This window comes from Oryctolagus cuniculus, unplaced genomic scaffold, assembly GCF_964237555.1.
Source record: "Oryctolagus cuniculus unplaced genomic scaffold, mOryCun1.1 SCAFFOLD_73, whole genome shotgun sequence".
Lineage (NCBI taxonomy): Eukaryota > Metazoa > Chordata > Mammalia > Lagomorpha > Leporidae > Oryctolagus > Oryctolagus cuniculus.
In genome coordinates, this window is record NW_027208354.1 from 1 (window position 1) to 22250 (window position 22250).

Below are 22250 nucleotides of genomic sequence, written 5' to 3' on the forward strand. Positions count from 1 at the left end.
CTGCTGGTAACACGCCAATATGATTTTTTTTGTTTTGGAAAATAAAATGGAACACTTTGGCTGAGGTGACAGATATTAATTGCCTCCAAACTGAGTTTCACTGCGATTTTCTGATAAATTCAGTCGGAATTCCACAGGCAGTCAGCTGGAGCTGTGGATGAATCTGGGAACAGCCGATTTCCTTGCGACTAAATCAAGCCCAATATCATTATGGATTCTTGCATTTCTTTGGCTTTTTTCTCATCTTTCTTATTTATCATGGTTTGTAATGAATTTTCGGATGTGAGCTTTGGTTTTGAGGCTGGCATATTGAGTTCAGGGCACAAGTGGAAGGTTCTTTTTCAATCAGGTCACAGCTGTTGGCCTGCTCCAATTCTGGCTTGCTGTCATTGTTTGGGTGCCTCAGGAGATTTGTGGTTTCTTGAGTTCCAATTTCCTAAATGTTTTCTGGGTCTGAGTCGGTTTTGCCTTCTTATTCCCAAATTTTGTATTCTGTGCAATACAAGCAAGATTTTGGAAAGAGTAGCCATTATGAAAGAAAAAAAAAAACACATCAAATTGCCCTTTCAGAATGAGAAATGTAGGCAATATGAACAAGATGTGTTTCTGTGTTTTAGAAAATGACATGGAACCCTTTTGCTGAGGGGACAGATTCTAATTCCCTCCAAATTTGGTTTCTTGTGTGGCATTTTCCTGAAAGTTTTGTGGGTCTGTGTTGGTTTTGCCATTTTCCTTCCCAAATTTTGTATTCTGCCGCAGTAGAAACAAGAGTTTGGACAGAGTAGCCATTTTGTAATGAAAAACACAACAAATAGGCATTTGTAGCTTAGAAATCTACAGGTAACACGACCAAGGTGAGCTTTTGTGTTTTGGAAAATAAAATGGAACACTTTGGCTGAGGTGACAGATATTAATTGCCTCCAAACAGAGTTTCACTGCGATTTTCAGGTTAATTCAGTCAGAATTCCACAGGCAGTCAGATGGAGGGGTGGATGAATCCGGGAACAGCCAGTTTCCTTGCAACTGAATCAAGCCCAATATCATTCTGGATTCTTGCATTTCTTTGGTTTTTTTCTCATTTTTGTTATTTATCATGATTTGTAATGAATTTTCTGATGTGAGCTTTGGTTTTGAGGCTGCAATATGGAGTTCAGGCCACCGGTGGAATGGTCTTTTCCAAACAGGGCACAGCTGTTGGCCTGCTCCAATTCTGGCTTGCTGTCATTGTTTTGGGTGCCTCAGCTGAATTTGGATTTTTGAATGGCAATTTCCTAAAAGTTTTCTGGGTCTAAGTTGGTTTTGCCTTCTTCCTTTTCAAATTTTGTATTCTGACGCAATACAAACAAGAGTTTGGACAGAGTAGCCATTGTGAAATAAAAAACACATCAAATAGGTGTTTTAAGCTACAGGTAACACGACCAAGGTGAGATTTTGTGTTTTGAAAAAATAAAATGGAACACTTAGGCTGTGGTGACAGATATTAACTGCCTTCGTTCAGGTTAATTCAGTCAGAATTCCACAGGCTGTCAGCTGGAGGGGTGGATGAATCTGGGAACAGCCGGTTTCCTTGCGACAGTATCAAGGCCAATATCATTCTGGATTCTTGCATTTCTTTGACTTATTTTCTCATTTTTCTTATTTATCATGATTTGTAATGAATTTTCTGATGTGAGCTTTGGTTTTGAGGCTGGCATATTGAGTTCAGGGCACAAGAGGAAGGTTCTTTTTCAATCAGGGCACAGCTGTTGGCTTGCTCCAATTCTGGCTTGCTGTCATTGTTTTGGGTGCCTCAGCCGATTTGTGGTTTCTTGAGTGGCAATTTCCTAAATGTTTTCTGGGTCTGAGTTGGTTTTCCTTCTTCCTTCCCAAATTTTGTATTCTGACACAATACAAACAAGAGTTTGGACAGAGTAGCCATTAGGAAATAAAAAACACAACAAATAGGCTTTTGAAGATACAGGTAACACGACCAAGGTGAGATTTTGTGTTTTGCAAAATAAAATGGAACACTTTGGCTGTGGTGACAGATATTAATTGCCTCCGTTCAGGTTAATTCAGTCAGAATTCCACAGGCAGTCAGCTGGATGGATGGATGAATCCGGGAACAGCCGGTTTCCTTGCAACTAACTCCAGCCCAATATCATTCTTGATTCTTGCATTTCTTTGTCTATTTTCTCATTTTTCTTATTTATCATGGTTTGTAATGAATTTTCTGATGTGAGCTTTGGTTTTGAGGCTGCAGTATGGAGTTCAGGGCACCGGAGGAATGGTCTTTTTCAATCAGGGCACAGCTGTTGGCCTGCTCCAATTCTGGCTTGCTGTCATTGTTTTGGGTGCCTCCGCTGATTTGAGGTTTCTTGAGTGGCAATTTCCTAAACATTTTCTGAGTCTCAGTTGGTTTTGTCCTCTTCCTTCCCAAATTTTGTATTCTGACGCAACAGAAACAAGAGTTTGGACAGAATAGCCATTATGAAATAAAAAAACACATCAAATAGGCTTTTGAAAGCTACAGGTAACACGACCAAGGTGAGATTTTGTTTTGGAAAATGAAATGGAACACTTTGGCTGTGGTGACAGATATTAACTGCCTCCGTTCAGGTTAATTCAGTCAATATTCCTCAGGCATCAGCTGGAGAGGTGGATGAATCTGGGAATATACGGTTTCCTTACGACAAAATCAAGCCCAATATCATTATGAATTCTTGAATTTCTTTGGCCTTTTTCTCATTTTTCTTAATTTTAGTGGTTTGTAATGAATTTTCTGATGTGAGCTTTGGTTTTGAGGCTGGCATATGGAGTTCAGGGCACAAGAGGAAGGTTCTTATTCAATCAGGTCACAGCTGTTGGCTTGCTCCAATTCTGGCTTGCTGTCATTGTTTTGGGTGCCTCCGCCGATTTGAAGTTTCTTGAGCATCAATATCCTAAATGTTTTCTTGGTCTGAGTTGGTTTTCCTTCTTCCTTCCCAAATTTTGTATTCTGACACAATACAAACAAGAGTTTGGACAGAGTAGCCATTAGGAAATAAAAAACACAACAAATAGGCTTTTGAAGCTACAGGTAACACGACCAAGGTGAGATTTTGTGTTTTGGAAAATCAAATGGAACAAGTTGGCTGTGGTGACAGATATTAACTGCCTCCGTTCAGGTTAATTCAGTCAGAATTCCACAGGCAGTCAGCTGGAGGGGTGGATGAATCCGGGAATAGCCGGTTTCCTTGCAACTAAATGAAGCCCAATATCATTATGGATTCTTGCATTTCTTTGGCTTTATTCTGATATTTCTTATTTATCATGGTTTGTAATGAATTTTCTGATGTGAGCTTTGGTTTTGAGGCTGCAATATGGAGTTCAGGGCACCGGAGGAATGGTCTTTTTCAATCAGGGCACAGCTGCTGGCTTGCTCCAATTCTGGCTTGCTGTCATTTTTTTGGGTGCCTCCGCCGATTTGAGGTTTCTTGAGTGGCAATTTCCTAAACGTTTTCTGAGTCTCAGTTGTTTTTGTCCTCTTCCTTCCCAAATTTTGTATTCTGACGTAATACAAGCAAGATTTTGGACAGAATAGACATTATGGAATAAAAAACACATCAAATAGGCTTTTGAAAGCTACAGGTAACACGACCAAGGTGAGATTTTGTGTTTTGTAAAAAGACATGGAACACTTTTGCTGAGGTGACAGATATTAATTGCCTCCAAACCGAGTTTCACAGCGAATTTCATTTTAATTCAGTCAGAAACCACAGACACTCAGCTGGGAGGTATAGAAGAATCTGGAAACAGCCATTAACAAGGGAATAGATCAAGCCCAATATCACTAAGAACTCCTGCATTTCTTTGGATTTTTTCTGATTTTTCTTATTTATCATGGTTTGTAATGAATTTTCTGATCTGAGGTTTGGTTTTGAGGTTGCAATATCGAGTTCAGGACACCGGAGGAATGGTCTTTTTCAATCAGGGCACAGCTGTTGGCTTGCTCAAATTCTGTCTTGCTTTCAAGGTTTTGGCTTCCTCAGCGGCCCTTTGTTTCTTGAGCGGCAATTTCCTAAATGTTTTCTGGGTCTGAGTTGGTTTTGCCTTCTTCCTTCCCAAATTTTGTATTCTGATGCAATACAAACAAGAGTTTGGACAGAGTAGCCATTATGAAATAAAAAACACAACAAATAGGCGTTTGAAGCTTAGAAATCTACAGGTAACACAACCAAGGTGAGTTTTTGTGTTTTGGAAAATCAAATGGAACACTTTGGCTGAGGTGACAGATATTAATTGCCTCCAAATTGAGTTTCACTGTGATTTTCATGTTAATTCAGTCAGAATTCCACAAGCTGTCAGCTGGAGGGGTGGATGAATCCGGGAACAGCCGGTTTCCTTGCGACTAAATCCAGCCCAATATCATTATGGATTCTTGCATTTCTTTGGCTTTTTTCTCATTTTTCTTATTTATCATGGTTTGTAATGAATTTTCTGATGTGATCTTTGGTTTTGAGGCTGCAATATGGAGTTCAGGGCACCGGAGGAATGGTCTTTTTCAAACAGGTCACAGCTGTTGGCCTGCTCCAATTCTGGCTTGCTGCCATTTATTTGGGTGCCTCAGCTGACTTTCGGTTTCTTGAGTGGCAATTTCCTAAATGTTTTCTGGGTCTGAGTTGGTTTTGCCGTCTTCCTTCCCAAATTTTCTTTTCTGAGGCATACAAACAAGAATTTGGACAGAGTAGACATTATGAAATAAAAAACACATCAAATAGGCTTTTGAAAGCTACAGGTAACACGACCAAGGTGAGATTTTGTGTTTTGTAAAAAGACATGGAACACTTTTGCTGAGGTGACAGATATTAATTGCCTCCAAACCGAGTTTCACAGCGAATTTCATTTTAATTCAGTCAGAAACCACAGACACTCAGCTGGGAGGTGTAGAAGAATCTGGAAACAGCCATTAACAAGGGAATAAATCAAGCCCAATATCACTAAGAACTCCTGCATTTCTTTGGATTTTTTCTGATTTTTCTTTTTTATCATGGTTTGTAATGAATTTTCTGATCTGAGGTTTGGTTTTGAGGTTGCAATATCGAGTTCAGGACACCGGAGGAATGGTCTTTTTCAATCAGGGCACAGCTGTTGGCTTGCTCCAATTCTGTCTTGCTTTCAAAGATTTGGGTTCCTCAGCGGCCCTTTGTTGCTTGAGTGGCAATTTCCTAAATGTTTTCTGGGTCTGAGTTGGTTTTGCTTTCTTCCTTCCCAATATTTGTATTCTGCCCAAATACAAACAGGAGTTTGGGCAGAGTAGCCATTATGAAACAAAAAACACAACAAATAGGCGTTTGAAGCTTAGAAATCTACAGGTAACACGACCGAGGTGAGTTTTTGTGTTTTAGAAAATAAAGTGGAACACTTTAGCTGAGGTGACAGTTATTAATTGCTTCCAAACTGAGTTTCACTGTGATTTTCAGGTTAATTCAGTCAGAATTCCACAGGCAGTCAGCTGCAGGGTTGGATGAATCCGGGAATAGCCGGTTTCCTTGCAACTAAATGAAGCCCAATATCATTATGGATTCTTGCATTTCTTTGGCTTTATTCTGATATTTCTTATTTATCATGGTTTGTAATGAATTTTCTGATGTGAGCTTTGGTTTTGAGGCTGCAATATGGAGTTCAGGGCACCGGAGGAATGGTCTTTTTCAATCAGGGCACAGCTGCTGGCTTGCTCCAATTCTGGCTTGCTGTCATTGTTTTGGGTGCCTCCGCCGATTTGAGGTTTCTTGAGTGGCAATTTCCTAAACGTGTTCTGAGTCTCAGATGGTTTTGTCCTCTTACTTCCCAAATTTTGTATTGTGACGCAATACAAACAAGAGTTTGGACAGAATAGACATTATGAAATAAAAAACACATCAAATAGGCTTTTGAAAGCTGCAGGTAACACGACCAAGGCGAGATTTTGTGTTTTGGAAAAAGACATGGAACACTTTTGCTGAGGTGACAGATATTAATTGCCTCCAAACCGAGTTTCACAGCGAATTTCATTTTAATTCAGCAGAAACCACAGACACTCAGTTGGGAGGTATAGAAGAATCTGGAAACAGCCATTAACAAGGGAATAAATCAAGCCCAATATCACTAAGAACTCCTGCATTTCTTTGCATTTTTTGATTTTTCTTATTTATCATGATTTGTAATGAATTTTCTGATCTGAGGTTTGGTTTTGAGGTTGCAATATCGAGTTCAGGACACCGGAGGAATGGTCTTTTTCAATCAGGGCACAGCTGTTGGCTTGCTCCAATTCTGTCTTGCTTTCAAAGTTTTGGGTTCCTCAGTGGCCCTTTGTTCCTTGAGAGGCAATTTCCTAAATGTTTTCTGGGTCTGAGTTGGTTTTGCCTTCTTCCTTCCCAAATTTTGTAATCTGACGCAATAGAAACAAAAGTTTCAGCAGAGTAGCAATTAGGAAATAAAAAACACAAGAAAAAGGCGTTTGAAGCTTAGAAATCTACAGGTAACACGACCAAGGTGAAGTTTTGTGTTTTGGAAAATCAAATGGAACACTTTGGCTGAGGTGACAGATATTAATTGCCTCCAAACTGAGTTTCCCTGCGATTTTCAGGTTAATTCAGTCATAATTCCACAGGCAGTCAGCTGGAGGGGTGGATGAATCCGGGAACAGCTGGTTTCCTTGCGACTAAATCAAGCCGAATATCATTATGGATTCTTGCATTTCTTTGGCTTTTTTCTCATTTTTCTTATTTATCATGGTTTGTAATAAATTTTCTGATGTGAGCTTTGGTTTTGAGGCGGCAATATGGCATTCAGGGCACCGGAGGAATGGTCTTTTTCAAACAGGGTACAGATGTTGGCTTGCTCCAATTCTGGCTTGCTGTCATTGTTTTGGGTGCCTCAGCCGATTTGTGGTTTCTTGAGCCACAATGTCCTAAATGTTTTCTGGGTCTGAGTTGGTTTTGCCTTCTTCCTTCCCAAATTTTGTATTCTGATGGAATACAAACAAGAGTTTGGACAGAGCAGTCATTATGAAATAAAAAACACAACAAATAGGCGTTTGAAGCTTGTAAGTCTACTCGAAACACGACCAAGGTGAGTATTTGTGTTTTGGAAAATAAAATGGAACACTTTGTTGAGGTCACAGATATTAATGGCCTCCAAACTGAGTTTGACTGCGATTTTCAGGTTAATTCAGTGAGAATTCCACAGGCAGTCAGCAGGAGGGGTGGATGAATCTGGGAGCAGCCGGTTTCCTTGCGACTAAATCCAGCCCAATATCAGAAAGGTCTCCTGTATTTCTTTGGCATTTTTCTCATTTTTTGATTTATCCTGCTTTGTAATGAATTTTCTGATGTGAGATTTGGTTTTGAGGCTGCAATATGGAGTTTAGGGCACAAGAGGAAGGTTTTTTTTTTAAACAGGGCACAGCTCTTGGCTTGCTCCAATTCTGGCTTGCTGTCATTGTTTTGCATGCCTCAGCTCAATATTGGTTTGTTGAGTGGCAATTTCCTAAATGTTTTCTGGGTCTGAGTTGGTTTTGCCTTCTTCCTTCCAAAATTTTGTATTCTGTCGCATTACAAACAAGAGTTTGGACAGAGCAGCCATTATGAAATAAAAAACACAACAAATAGGTGTTAGAAGCTTAGAAATCTACAGGTAACACGACCAAGGTGAGTTTTTGTGTTTTGGAAAATGAAATGGAACACTTTGGCTGAGGTTACAGATATTAATTGCCTCCAAACTGAGTTTCACTGCGATTTTCAGGTTAATTCAGTCAGAATTCCACAGGCAGTCAGCTGGAGGGGTGGATGAATCCGGGAACAGCCCGTTTCCTTGCAACTGAATCAAGCCCAATGTCATTATGGATTCTTGCGTTTCTTTGGCTTTTTTCTCATTTTTCTTATTTATCATGGTTTGTAATGAATTTTCTGATGTCACCTTTGGTTTTGAGGCTGTAATATGGCGTTCAGGGCACCAGAGGTATGGTCTTTTTCAAACAGGGCACAGCTGTTGTGCTGCTCCAATTCTGGCTTGCTGTCATTGTTTTGAGTGCCTCAGCCGATTTGTGGTTTCTTGAGCGGCAATTTCCTAAAGGTTTTCTGGGTCTGAGTTGGTTTTGCCTTCTTCCTTCCCAAATGTTGTATTCTGATGCAATACAAAAAGAGTTTGGGCGGAGTAGCCATTATGAAATAAAAAACACAACAAAAAGGCGTTTGAAGCTTAGAAAAATACAGGTAACACGACCAAGGTGAGTTTTTGTGTTTTGGAAAATAAAATGGAACACTTTGTTGAGGTCACAGATATTAATAGCCTCCAAACTGAGTTTCACTGCGATTTTCAGGTGAATTCAGTCAGAAGTCCACAGGCAGTCAGCTGGAGGTGTGGATGAATCCGGGAACAGCCGGTTTCCTTGCGACTAAATCAAGCCGAATATCATTCTTGATTCTTGCATTTCTTTGGCTTTTTTCTCCTTTTTCTTATTTATCATGGTTTGTAATGAATTTTCTGATGTGAGCTTTGGTTTTGAGGTTGCAATATTGAGTTCAGGGCACCTGAGGAATGGTCTTTTTCAAACAGGGTACAGATGTTGGCTTGCTCCAATTCTGGCTTGCTGTCATTGTTTTGGGAGCCTCAGCTGACTTTTGGTATCTTGAGCGGCAATGTCCTAAATGTTTATGGGTCTGAGTTGGTTTTGCCTTCTTCCTTCCCAAATATTGTATTCTGATGGAATACAAACAAGAGTTTGGACAGAGTAGTCATTATGAAATAAAAAACACAACAAATAGGCGTTTGAAGCTTATAAGTCTACTCATAACGAGACCAAGGTGAGTTTTTGTGTATTGGAAAGTAAAGTGGAACACTTTGGCTGAGGTGACAGATATTAATTGCCTCCAAACTGAGGTTCACTGCGATTTTCAGGTTAATGCAGTCATAATTCCACAGGCAGTCAGCTGGAGGGTTGGATGAATCTGGGAACCGCCAATTTCCTTGCGACTAAATCAAGCCCAATATCATTATGGATTCTAGCATTTCTTTGGCTTTTGTCTCATTTTTCTTATTTATCATGGTTTGTAATGAATTTTCTGATGTGAGCTTTGGTTTTGAGGCTGCAATATGGAGTTCAGGGCACAAGAGGAAGGTTATTTTTCAAAAAGGGCACAGCTGTTGACTTGCTCCAAGTCTGCCTTGCTGTCATTGTTTTGGGTGCCTCAGCTGACTTTTGGTTTCTTGAGCGGCAATTTCCTAAATGTTTTCTGGGTCTGAGAGGTTTTTATCTTCTTCCTTCCCAAATTTTGTATTGTGACGCAATACAAACATGAGTTCAGACAAAGTAGCGATTATGAAATAAAAAACACAACAAATAGGCGTTTCAAGCTTAGAAATCTACAGGTTCACGAGCAAGGTGAGTTTTTGTGTTTTGAAAAATCAAATGGAAGACTTTGGCTGAGGTGACAGATATTAATTGCCTCCAAACTGAGGTTCACTGCGATTTTCCTGTTAATTCAGTCATAATTCCACAGGCATCAGCTGGAGGGGTGGATGAATCTGGGAATAGCCAATTTCCTTGCGACTCAATCAAGCCCAATATCATTATGGATTCTTGCATTTCTTTGGCTTTTGTCTCATTTTTCTTATTTATCATGGTTTGTAATGAATTTTCTGATGTGAGCTTTGGTTTTGAGGCTGCAATATGGAGTTCAGGGCACCGGAGGAAGGTTATTTTTCAAAAAGTGCACAGCTGTTGACTTGCTCCTATTCTGCCTTGTTGTCATTGTTTTGGGTGCCTCAGCCGATTATTGGTCTTTTGAGCGACAATTTACTACATGTTTTCAGGGTCTGAGTTGGTTTTGCCTTCTTCCTTCCCAAATGTTGTATTCTGACGCCATACAAACAAGAGTTTCGGCAGAGTAGCCATTATGCAATAAAATCACAACAAATAGGTTTTGAAGCTTATAAATCCATAGGTAACACGAGCAAGGTGAGTTTTTGTGTTTTGGAAAATAAAATGGAACACTTTGGCTGAGGTGACAGATATTAATTGCCTCCAAACTGAGTTTCACTGCGATTTTCAGGTGAATTCAGTCAGATCCACAGGCAGTCAGCTGGAGGGGTGGATGAATCTGGGAACAGCCGGTTTCCTTGCGACTAAATCAAGCCCAATATCATTCTTGATTCTTGCATTTCTTTGGCTTTTTTCTACTTTTTCTGATATAGCATGCTTTGTAATGAATTTTCTGATGTGAGCTTTGGTTTTGAGGCTGCAATATGGAGTTCAGGGCACCGGAGGAATGGTCTTTTTCAAACAGGGCACAGCTGTTGGCCTGCACCAATTCTGGCTTGCTGTCATTGTTTTGAGTGCCTCAGCCGATTTGTGGTTTCTTGAGCGGCAATTTCCTAAATGTTTTCTGGGTCTGAGTTGGTTTTACCTTCTTCCTTCCCAAATTTTGTATTCTGACGCCATGCAAACAAGAGTTTCGGCAGGGTAGCCATTATGAAATAAAAAACACCACAAATAGGCTTTTGAAGCTTATAAATCCATAGGTAACACGAGCAAGGTGAGTTTTTGTGTTTTGGAAAATAAAATGGAACACTTTGGCTGAGGTGACAGATATTAATTGCCTCCAAACTGAGTTTCACTGCGATTTTCAGGTGAATTCAGTCAGATCCACAGGCAGTCAGCAGGAGGGGTGGATGAATCCGGGAACAGCCCGTTTTCTTGCGACTAAATGAAGCCCAATATCATTATGGATTCTTGATTTCTTTGGCTTTTTTCTCATTTTTCTTATTTATCATGGTTTGTAATGAATTTTCTGATGTCAGCTTTGGTTTTGAGGCTGTAATATGGAGTTCAGGGCACCGGGGGAACGGTCTTTTTCAAACAGAGCACAGCTGTTGGCCTGCTCCAATTCTGGCTTTCTGTCATTGTTTTGGGTGCCTCCGCCAATTTGAGGTTTTTTGAGCAGCAATTTCTTAAAAGTTTTCTGGGTCTGAGTTGGTTTTGCCTTCTTCCTTCCCAAATATTGTATTCTGAAGCAATACAAACAAGAGTTTGGGCAGAGTGGCCATTATGAAATAAAAAACACAACAAATAGGTTTTGAAGCTTAGAAATCCAGAGGTAACATGACCAAGGTGAGTTTTTGTGTTTTGGAAAATGAAATGGAACAGTTTGGCTGAGGTGACATATATTAATTGCCTCCAAACTGAGTTTCACTGCGATTTTCCGGTTAATTCAGTCAGAATTCCACAGGCAGTCAGCTGGAGGGGTGGATGAATCTGGGAACAGCCGGTTTCCTTGAAACTAAATCCAGCCCAACATCATTATGGATTCTTGCATTTCTTTGGCTTTTGGTTCATTTTTCTGATTTATCATGGTTTGTAATGAATTTTCTGATGTGAGCTTCGGTTTTGAGGCTGGCATATGGAGTTCAGGGCACAAGAGGAAGGTTCTTATTCAATCAGGGCACAGCTGCTGGGTTACTCCAATTCTGGCTTACTGTCTTTGTTTTGGTTGCCTCCGCCGATTTGAGGTTTCTTGAGCATCAATTTCCTAAATGTTTTGTTCGTCTGAGTTGGTTTTCCTTCTTCCTTCCAAAATTTTGTATTCTGACCCAATACAAAAAAGAGTTTGGACAGACTTGCCATTTTGCCATAAAAAAAAACACAATAAATAGGCGTTTGAAGCTTAGAAATCCACAGGTAATACGACCAAGGTGAGTTTTTGTGTTTTGGAAAATAAAATGGGACACTTTGGCTGAGGTGACAGATATTAATTGCCTCCAAACTGAGTTTCCCTGCGATTTTCCGGATAATTCCATCAGAATTCCACAGGCAGTCAGCTGGAGGGGTGGATGAATCTGGGAATAGCCGGTTTCCTTTTGACTAAATCAAGCCCAATATCATTATGGATTCTTGCGTTTCTTTGGCTTTTTTCTCTTTTTTCTTATTTATCATGGTTTGTAATGAGTTTTCTGATGTGAGCTTTGGTTTTAATCTGGCATATTCAGTTCAGGGCACCAGAGGAAGGTTGTTTTTCAATCAGGGCACAGCTGAGGCCTGCTCCAATTCTGGCTTGCTGTCATTGTTTTGGGTGCCTCAGCTGATTTGTGGATTCTTGAGTGGCAATATCCTAAATGTTTTCTGGGTCTGAGTTAGTTTTGCCTTCTTATTCCCAAATTTTGTATTCTGATGCAATACAAGCAAGATTTTGGACAGAGTAGCCATTATGAAAGAAAAAAAAAACAAAGCAAATTGGCCTTTCATGTTTAGAACTGTACAGGCAACACAATCAAGATGAGTTTCTGTGTTTTGGAAAATGACTTGGACTCCTTCTGCCGAGGGGACAGATACTAATTTCCTCCAAATTGAGTGTGAGTGCAATTTTGAGGTGAATTCAATCAGAATTCCAAAGTCAGTCTGTTTAAGGGTGGGATGAATCCTGAAACAGCCAGTTTCCTTGTGTCTAAATCCAGCCAAATATCACAAAGGACTCTTGCATTTCTTTGGCTTTTTCACATTTCCCTTATTTATCATGGTTTGTAATGAATTTTCTGATGTGAGCTTTGGTTTTGAGGCTGCAATATGGAGTTCATGGCACAAGAGAATGGTTCTTTTTCAATTGGGGCACAGTTGTTGGCTTGCTCCAATTCTGGCTTGCTGTCATTGTTGGGTGCCTCAGCTGACTTTTGGTTTCTTGAGGGTCAGTTTGCTGAATATTTTCTGGGTCTGAGTTGGTTTTCCCTTCTTCATACCCAAATTGTGTATTCTCATGCAATACAAGCAAGATTGTCGACAGAGTAGCCATTATGAAGGAAAACAAAAAACACAGCAAATTGGCCTTTCAGGATTAGAAATCTACAGGCAACATGACCAAGATGAGTTTCTGTGGTTTGGAAAATGATATGGAACCCTTCTGCTGAGGGGAGAGATACTAATTCATCCAAATTGAATGTGAGTGGGATTTTGAGGTGAATTCAATCAGAAGTCCAAAGTCATTCTGTGGATGGGGGGATGAATCTGGAAACAGCCAGGTTCTTTTTGTCTAATCCCGCTAAGTATCACAAAGGACTCTTGCATTTCTTTGGCTTTTTCACATTTCCATTATTCATCATGGTTTGTAATGAATTTTCTGATGTGAGCTTTGGTTTTGAGGCTGCAATATGGAGTTCAGGGTAACGGAGGAATGGTCTTTTTCAAACAGGGCACAGCTGTTGGCCTGCTCCAATTCTGGCTTGCTGTCATTGTTTTGGGTGCCTCAGCTGACTTTTAGTTTCTTGAGAGGCAATTTCCTAAATGTTTTCTGGGTCTGAATTGGGTTTGCCTTCTTCCTTCCCAAATGTTGTATTCTGATGCCATACAAACAAGAGTTTGGGGAGAGTAGCCATTATGAAATAAAAACACAACAAATAGGCATTTGAAGCTTTGAAATCTACAGGTAACACGACCAAGGTGAGGTTTTGTGTTTTGGAAAATCAAATGGAACACTTTGGCTGAGGTGACAGATATTAATTGCCTCCAAACTGAGTTTCACTGTGTTTCTCCAGTTAATTCACTCAGAATTCCACAGGCTGTCAGCTGGAGGGGTGGATGTATCTGGGAACAACCAGTTTCCTTGCGACTAAATCAAGCCCAATATCATTATGGATTCTTCCATTTCTTTGGCTTTTTTATCATTTTTCTTATTTTTTATGGTTTGTAATGAATTTTCTGATGTGAGCTTTGGTTTTGAGGCTGCAATATGGAGTTCATGGCACAAGAGGAAGGTTCTATTTCAATCAGGGCATAGCTGTTGTCTTGCTCCAATTCTGGCTTGCTGTCATTGTTTTCGATACCTCAGCTAATTTGTGGTTTCTTGAGCGGCAATTTCCTAAATGTTTTGTGCATCTGAGTTGGTTTTTCCTTCTTCCTTCCCTAATTTTGTATTCTGAGGCAACACAAACAAGAGTTTGGACAGAGTAGCAATAATGAAATAAAAACCACAACAAATAGGCATTTGAAGCTTAGAAATCTACAGGTAACATTACCAAGGTGAGTTTTTGTGCTTTGGAAAAAAAAATGGAACACTTTGGCTGAGGTGACAGATATTAATTGCCTCCAAACTGAGTTTCACTGCGATATCCAGGTGAATTCAGTCAGAATTCCACAGGCAGTCTGCTGGAGGGGTGGATGAATCCAGGAACAGCCAGTTTCTTTGCAACTAAATCAAGCCCAATATCATTATTGATTCTTGCATTTCTTTGGCTTTTTTCTCCTTTTTCTTATTTATCATGGGTTGTAATGAATTTTCTGATGTCAGCTTTGGTTTTGAGGCTGCAATATGGAGTTCAGGGCACCGGGGGAATGGACCTTTTAAACAGGGCAAAGCTGTTGGCCTGCTCCAATTCTGGCTTGCTGTCTTTGTTTTGAGCCTCAGCCGATTTGTGGTTTCCTGAGCTGCAATTTCCTACATGTTTTCTGCGTCTGAGTTGGTTTTGCCTTCTACCTTCCCAAATTTTGTATTCTGATTTCTACAAACAAGAGTTTGGGGAGAGTAGCCATTATGACATAAAAAACACAGCAAATAGGATTTTGAAGCTTATAAATCTACAGGTAACATGACCAAGGGGAGTTTTTGTGTTTTGGAAAATCAAATGGAACACTTTGGCTGAGGTGACAGATATTAATTGCCTCCAAACTGAGTTTCACTGCGATTTTCAGGTTAATTCAGTCAGAATTGCACAGGCAGTCAGCTGGAGGGGTGGATGAATCCGGGAACAGCCGGTTTCCTTGCGACTGAATCAAGCCCAATATCATTATGAATTCTTGCATTTCTTTGGCTTTTTTCTATGTTTTCTTATTTATCATGGTTTGTAATGAATTTTCTGATGTGAGCTTTGGTTTTGAGGCTGCAGTATGGAGTTCACGGCACTGGAAGTATGGTCATTTTAAACAGGGTACAGCTGTGGCTTGCTCCAATTCTGGCTTGCCTTCTTTGTTTTGGGTGCCTCAGCTGATTTTGGTTTCTTGAGCGGCAATTTTTTAAATGTTTTCTGGGTCTGAGTTGGTTTTACCGTCTTCGTATCCAAATTTTCTTTTCTGCTGCCATACAAACAAGAGTTTGGGCAGAATAGCCATTATGAAATAAAAAACACAACAAATAGGCGTTTGAAGCTTAGAAATCTACAGGTAACATGACCAAGGTGATTTTTTGTGTTTTGGAAAATCAAATGGAACACTTTGGCTGAGGTGACAGATAGTAATTGCCTCCAAACGGAGTTTCACTGTGATTTTCCGGTTAATTCAGTTAGAAATCCACAGGCAGTCAGCTGGAGGGCTGGATGAATCCGGGAACAGCCAGTTTCCTTGCGACTGAATCAAGCCCAATATTATGGATTCTTGCATTTCCTTGTCTTTTTTCTCATTTTTCTTATTTTGTATGGTTTGTAATGAATTTTCTGATGTGAGCTTTGGTTTTGAGGTTGCAATATGGAGTTCAGGGCAGAAGAGGTAGGTTCTTTTTCAATCAGGGTACAGCTGTTGGCTTGCTCCAATTCTGGCTTGCTATCATTGTTTTGGGTGCCTCAGCTGACTTTTGGTTTCTTGAGTGGCAATTTCCTAAATGTTTTCTGGGTCTGAGTTGGTTTTGCCTTCTTCCTTCCCAAATTATGTATTCTGATGCCATAGAAACAAGAGTTTCAGCAGAGTAGCCACTATGAAATAAAAAACACAACAAATAGGCGTTTAAACCTTCAAAATCTACCAGTAACATGACCAAAGTGAGTTTTTGTGTTTTGGAAAATCAAATGGAACACTTTGGCTGAGGTGACAGATAGTAATTGCCTCCAAACAGAGTTTCACTGCGATTTTCAGGTTAATTCAGTCAGAATTCCACAGGCTGTCAGCTGGAGGTGTGGATGAATCCGGGAACAGCCGGTTTCCTTGTGACTATTCAGGCCAAATGTCATTATGGATTCTTGCATTTCTTTGGATTTTTTCTATGTTTTCTTATTTATCATGGATTGTAATGAATTTTCTGATGTGAGCTTTGGTTTTGAGGCTGCAATATGGAGTTCAGGGCACCAGAGGAATGGCCTTTTTCAAACAGGGCACAGCTGTTGGCCTGCTTCAATTCTGGCTTGCTGTCATTGTTTTGGGTGCCTCAGCTGATTTTTGGTTTCTTGAGCGGCAATTTCCTAAATGTTTTCGGGGTCTGAGTTGGTTTTGCCTTCTTCCTTCCCAAATTATGTATTCTGATGGCACACAAACAAGAGTTTGGGCAGATTAGCCATTATGAAATAAAAAACACAAGAAATAGGCGTTTAAACCTACAAAATCTACTGGTAACTTGACCAAGGTGAGTTTTTGTGTTTTGGAAAAACAAATGGAACACTTTGGCTGAGGTGACAGATAGTAATTGGCTCCAAACTGAGTTTCACTGGGATTTTCAGGTGAATTCAGTCAGAATTCCACAGGCAGTGAGCTGGAGCAGAGGATGAATCCGGGAACAGCCGGTTTCCTTGTGACTAAATCCAGCCGAATATCATTATGTATTCTTGCATTTCTTTGGCTTTTTTCTCTGTTTTCTTATTTATCATGGTTTGTAATGAATTTTCTGATGTGAGCTTTGGTTTGTGGCTGAATATGGAGTTCAGGGCACCAGAGGAATGGTCTTTTTCAAACGGGGCACAGCTGTTGGCCTGCTCCAATTCTGGCTTCCTGTCATTGTTTTGAGTACCTCAGCCGATTTGTGGATTCTGTGCGGCAATTTCCTAAATGTTTTCTGGGTCTGAGTTGGTTTTGCCTTCTTCCTTCCCAAATTTTGTATTCTGACGGCATACAAACAAGAGTTTGGGGAGAGTAGCCATTATGAAATGAAACACAAAACAAACAGGCATTTGAAGCTTAGAAATCTACAGGTAACATGACCAAGGTGAGTTTTTGTGTTTTGGAATATAAAATGGAACACTTTGGCTGTGGTGACAGATATTAATTGCCTCCAAACTGAGTTTCACTGCGATTTTCATGTTAATTCAGTCAGAATTCCACAGGCAGTCAGCTGGAGGGCTGGATGAATCCAGGAACAGCCGGTTTCCTTGTGACTGAATCAAGCCCAATATCATTATGGATTCTTGCATTTCTTTGGCTTTTTTCTCCTTTTTCTTATTTATCATGGTTTGTAATGAATTTTCTGATGTGAGCTTTGGTTTTGAGGCTGCAATATGGAGTTTAGGGCACCGGGGGAATGGTCTTTTTCAAACAGGGCACAGCTGTTGACCTGCTCCAATTCTGGCTTGCTGTCATTGTTTTGGGTGCCTCAGCCGATATGTGGTTTGTGAGTGGCAATTTCCTAAATGTTTTCTGGGTCTGAGTTGGTTTTGCCTTCTTCCTTCCCAAATTTTGTATTCTGACGCCATACAAACAAGAGTTTCAGCAGAGTAGCCATTATGAAATAAAAAACACAAGAAATAGGCGTTTGAAGCTTAGAAATCTACAGGTAACATGACAAAGGTGAGTTTTTGTGTTTTGCAAAATAAAATGGAACACTTTAGCTGAGGTGACAGATATTAATTGTCTCCTATATGAGTTTCACTGCTATTTTGAGGTTAATTCAGTCAGAATTCCATAGGCAGTCAGCTGGAGGGGTGGATGAATCCGGGAACAGCCGGTTTCCTTGCGACTATATCAAGCCCGATATCATTACAGATTCTTGCATTTCTTTGGCTTTTTTCTCCTTTTTCTTATTTATCATGGTTTGTAATGAATTTTCTGATGTGAGCTTTGGTTCTGAGGCTGGCATATTGAGTTCAGGGTAAAAGAGGAAGGTTCTTTTTCAAACAGGGTACCGCTGTTGGCTTGCTCCAATTATGGCTTGCTGTCATTGTTGTGGGTGCCTCAGCTGACTTGGTTTCTTGAGTGGCAATTTCCTAAATGTTTTCTGGGTCTGAGTTGGTTTTGCCTTCTTCCTTCCCAAATTTTGTATTCTGACGCCAAACAAACAAGAGTTTGGGCAGAGTAGCCATTATGAAATGAAAAACACAACAAATAGGCATTTGAAGCTTAGAAATCTACAGGTAACGCGACCAAGGTGATTTTTTGTGTTTTGGAAAATAAAATGGAACACTTTGGCTGAGGTGACAGATATTAATTGCCTCCAAACTGAGTTTCACTGCGATTTTCAGGTTAATTCAGTCAGAATTCCACAGGCAGTGAGCTGGAGCAGAGGATGAATCCAGGTACAGCCGGTTTCCTTGTGACTAATAAGGCCAAATGTCATTATGGATTCTTGCATTTCTTTGGCTTTTTTCTCTGATTTCCTATTTATCATGGTTTGTAATGAATTTTCTGATGTGAGCTTTGGTTTTATGGCTGCAATATGGAGTTCAGAGCACCGGGGGAATGGTCTTTTTCAAACAGGGCACAGCTGTTGGCTTGCTCCAATTCTGGCTTGCTGTCATTGCTTTGGGTGCCTCAGCCGATATGTGGTTTGTGAGCGGCAATTTCCTAAATATTTCTGGGTCTGAGTTGGTTTTGCCTTCTTCCTTCCCAAATTTTGTATTCTGACGCCATACAAACAAGAGTTTCGGCAGAGTAGCCATTATGAAATAGAAAAACACAACAAATAGGCGTTTGAAGCTTAGAAATCTACAGGTAACACGACCAAGGTGAGATTTGTGTTTTGCAAAATCAAATGGAACACTTTGGCTGAGGTGACAGATATTAATTGCCTCCAAAGTGCGTTTCACTGCGATTTTCAGGTTAATTCAGTCAGAATTACACAGGCAGTCAGCTGGAGGGGCGGATGATTCCGGGAACAGCCGGTTTCCTTGTGACTGAATCAAGCCCAATATCATTATGGATTCTTGCTTTTCTTTTCTTTTTTCTCCTTTTTCTTATTTATCATGGTTTGTAATGAATTTTCTGATGTGAGCTTTGGTTCTGAGGCTGGCATATTGAGTTCAGGGCAGAAGAGGAAGGTTCTTTTTCAAACAGGGCACAGCTGTTGGCTTGCTCTAATTCTGGCTTGCTGTCATTGCTTTGGGTGCCTCAGCTAACTTTTGGTTTCTTGAGTGGCAATTTCCTGAATATTTTCTGGGTCTGAGTTGGTTTTGCCTTCTTCCTTCCCAAATTTTGTATTCTGACGCCAAACAAACAAGAGTTTGGGCAGAGTAGCCATTATGAAATAAAAAACACAACAAATAGGCGTTTGAAGCTTAGAAATCTACAGGTAACATGACCAAGGTGAGTTTTTGTGTTTTGGAAAATAAAATGGAACACTTTGGCTGAGGTGACAGATATTAATTGCCTCCAAACTGAGTTTCACTGCGATTTTCAGGTTAATTCAGTCAGAATTCCACAGGCAGTCAACTGGAGGGGTGAATGAATCCGCGAACAGCCGGCTTCCATGTGACTAAATCAAGCCCAATAACATTACGGATTCTTGCATTTCTTTGGCTTTTTTCTCCTTTTTCTTATTTATCATGGTTTGTAATGAATTTTCTGATGTGAGCTTTGGTTGAGGCTGCAATATGGAGTTCAGGGAGCAAGAGGAAGTTTCTGTTTCAAACAGGGCACGGCTATTGGCCTGCCCCAATTCTGGCTTGCTTTCATTGTTTTGGGATCCTCAGCTGACTTTTGGTTTCTTGAGTGGAAATTTGCGAAATGTTTTCTGGGTCTGAGTTGGTTTTGCCTTCTTCCTTCCCAAATTTTGTATTCTGACGCCATACAAACAAGAGTTTGGGTAGAATAGCCATTATGAAATAAAAAACACAACAAATAGGCGTTTGAAGCTTAGAAATCTACAGGTAACACGACCAAGGTGAGTTTTTGTGTTTTGCAAAATAAAATGGAACACTTTAGCTGAGGTGACAGATATTAATTGTCTCCTATATGAGTTTCACTGCTATTTTGAGGTTAATTCAGTCAGAATTCCATAGGCAGTCAGCTGGATGGGTGGATGAATCCGGGAATAGCCGCTTTCCTTGCGACTATATCAAGCCCGATATCATTACAGATTCTTGCATTTCTTTGGCTTTTTTCTCCTTTTTCTTATTTATCATGGTTTGTAATGAATTTTCTGATGTGAGCTTTGGTTCTGAGGCTGGCATATTGAGTTCAGGGTAAAAGAGGAAGGTTCTTTTTCAAACAGGGTACCGCTGTTGGCTTGCTCCAATTATGGCTTGCTGTCATTGTTGTGGGTGCCTCAGCTGACTTGGTTTCTTGAGTGGCAATTTCCTAAATGTTTTCTGGGTCTGAGTTGGTTTTGCCTTCTTCCTTCCCAAATTTTGTATTCTGACGCCATACAAACAAGAGTTTGGGCAGAGTAGCTATTATGAAATAAAAAACACAACAAATAGGCATTTGAAGCTTAGAAATCTACAGGTAACATGACCAAGGTGAGTTTTTGTGTTTTGGAAAATAAAATGGAACACTTTGGCTGAGGTGACAGATATTAATTGCCTCCAAACTGAGTTTCACTGCGATTTTCAGGTTAATTCAGTCAGAATTCCACAGGCAGTGAGCTGAAGCAGAGAATGAATCCAGCTACAGCCGGTTTCCTTGTGACTAATAAGGCCAAATGTCATTATGGATTCTTGCATTTCTTTGGCTTTTTTCTCTGATTTCCTATTTATCATGGTTTGTAATGAATTTTCTGATGTGAGCTTTGGTTTTATGGCTGCAATATGGAGTTCAGAGCACCGGGGGAATGGTCTTTTTCAAACAGGGCACAGCAGTTGGCCTGCTCCAATTCTGGCTTGCTGTCATTGTTTTGGGTGCCTCAGCCGATATGTGGTTTGTGAGCGGCAATTTCCTAAATGTTTTCTGGGTCTGAGTTGGTTTTGCCTTCTTCCTACCCAAATTTTGTATTCTGACGCCATACAAACAAGAGTTTCGGCAGAGTAGCCATTATGAAATAGAAAAACACAACAAATAGGCGTTTGAAGCTTAGAAATCTACAGGTAACACGACCAAGGTGAGATTTGTGTTTTGCAAAATCAAATGGAACACTTTGGCTGAGGTGACAGATATTAATTGCCTCCAAAGTGAGTTTCACTGCGATTTTCAGGTTAATTCAGTCAGAATTACACAGGCAGTCAACTGGAGGGACGGATGATTCCGGGAACAGCCGGTTTCCTTGTGACTGAATCAAGCCCAATATCATTATGGATTCTTGCTTTTCTTTTCTTTTTTCTTTTTTTCTTATTTATCATGGTTTGTAATGAATTTTCTGATGTGAGCTTTGGTTCTGAGGCTGGCATATTGAGTTCAGGGCAGGAGAGGAAGGTTCTTTTTCAAACAGGGCACAGCTGTTGGCTTGCTCTAATTCTGGCTTGCTGTCATTGCTTTGGGTGCCTCAGCTAACTTTTGGTTTCTTGAGCGGCAATTTCCTGAATATTTTCTGGGTCTGAGTTGGTTTTGCCTTCTTCCTTCCCAAATTTTGTATTCTGACGCCAAACAAACAAGAGTTTGGGCAGAGTAGCCATTATGAAATAAAAAACACAACAAATAGGCGTTTGAAGCTTAGAAATCTACAGGTAACATGACCAAGGTGATTTTTTGTGTTTTGGAAAATAAAATGGAACACTTTGGCTGAGGTGACAGATATTAATTGCCTCCAAACTGAGTTTCACTGCGATTTTCAGGTTAATTCAGTCAGAATTCCACAGGCAGTCAACTGGAGGGGTGAATGAATCCGCGAACAGCCGGCTTCCATGTGACTAAATCAAGCCCAATAACATTACGGATTCCTGCATTTCTTTGGCTTTTTTCTCCTTTTTCTTATTTATCATGGTTTGTAATGAATTTTCTGATATGAGCTTTGGTTTTGAGGCTGCAAAATGGAGTTCAGGGAGCAAGAGGAATGTTCTGTTTCAAACAGGGCACAGCTATTAGCCTGCCTCAATTCTGGCTTGCTTTCATTGTTTGGGATCCTCAGCTGATTTGTGGTTTCTTGAGTGGCAATTTGCTAAATGTTTTCTGGGTCTGAGTTGTTTTTCCCTTCTTCCTTCCCAAATTTTGTATTCTGACGCCATACAAGCAAGAGTTTGGGTAGAATAGCCATTATGAAATAAAAAACACAACAAATAGGCATTTGAAGTTTAGAAATCTACAGGTAACACGACCAAGGTGAGTTTTTGTGTTTTGCAAAATAAAATGGAACACTTTAGCTGAGGTGACAAATATTAATTGTCTCCAAAATGAGTTTCACTGCTATTTTGAGGTTAATTCAGTCAAAATTCCATAGGCAGTCAGCTGGAGGGGTGGATGAATCCGGGAACAGCCGGTTTCCTTGCGA